At 33.8% G+C, this 984-nt stretch overlaps 1 protein-coding gene across 1 annotated transcript in view; it reads right to left on the bottom strand.

Annotated features, from left to right (window-relative positions):
- CWC22 (CWC22 spliceosome-associated protein) overlaps positions 1–984 on the bottom strand; it is a 62,459-nt gene that overhangs the window by 31,276 nt on the left and 30,199 nt on the right. The window lies entirely within an intron of this gene.

Below are 984 nucleotides of genomic sequence, written 5' to 3'. Positions count from 1 at the left end.
GCATGACAGAAGAAAAAAATTAAGTGTTAAACCATAAAGAAATAGTATTAATCATAGAAAAAGGGAAAGTCATACAAAATCATGGAACTGAAAGACTGTACTAAGTATATTAAAGAACATCTGTATATTTAAGCAGTAGTCCCACAGGCTTATTAGCTGAATGCTAGATGGCTACACTTGTTTTTTTTTTTAACTTCGAGCATAGGTAAATTATTTAGTCTAAATGGGTTTCTTTAGGTTGAACTTGGCAATATCTAAGGTCTTTTAAAGCTCAAATTCTACAGTTTTTATAATTATTTCTCTGTGGAATATGATTTCAGGTGCAAAAAGTCTCAACCTTTCCTTATATTTCTCTGGCAGTCTGGTGAAGGTGATGAACTTCTTAGAATAATGTGTAAAAATATATAGGATAACAAAGGATACCAATCATATAGAAATAGAGCTTTCAAAGGATGAAAACAACAGAAGTTTGATAGTCTATGTGCTTCTTAACACATTATATAGCAAGAACTGGTAGTAGGCATAATAGCTTCTTTAATTCAAGTAGCATAAACGGTATTTTGAGGTATTTGTAACAAACAGTCTGTTAATACTATGGTCTGCTGCCTACATTCCTGATAGAAATGTTAAACTACATCAATTTTAAAAGATGCAATTATTTCCAATTCACATTCATGGACTGCCTGAATTTTATCCAATGACCTCTTGAAAGTCTATAGGTTAAGATTCCCTGTTTTGAACTTTCCTACACTGTTGATGATTGACTATGCCAAAGCCTTTGACTGTGTGGATCACAATAAACTATGGAAAATTCTGAAAGAGATGGGAATACCAGACCACCTGACCTGCCTCTTGAGAAACCTGTATGCAGGTCTGGAAGCAACAGTTAGAATAGGACATGGAACGACGACTGGTTCCAAATAGGAAAAGGAGTATGTCAAGGCTGTATATTGTCACCCTGCTTATTTAACTTATATGCAGAAT

Source organism: Bison bison, unplaced genomic scaffold, assembly GCF_000754665.1.
Source record: "Bison bison bison isolate TAMUID 2011002044 unplaced genomic scaffold, Bison_UMD1.0 scf7180017864460, whole genome shotgun sequence".
Lineage (NCBI taxonomy): Eukaryota > Metazoa > Chordata > Mammalia > Artiodactyla > Bovidae > Bison > Bison bison.
Note: the sequence above shows the minus strand (reverse complement) of the source record. Positions and strands in the feature narration are given on the sequence as shown.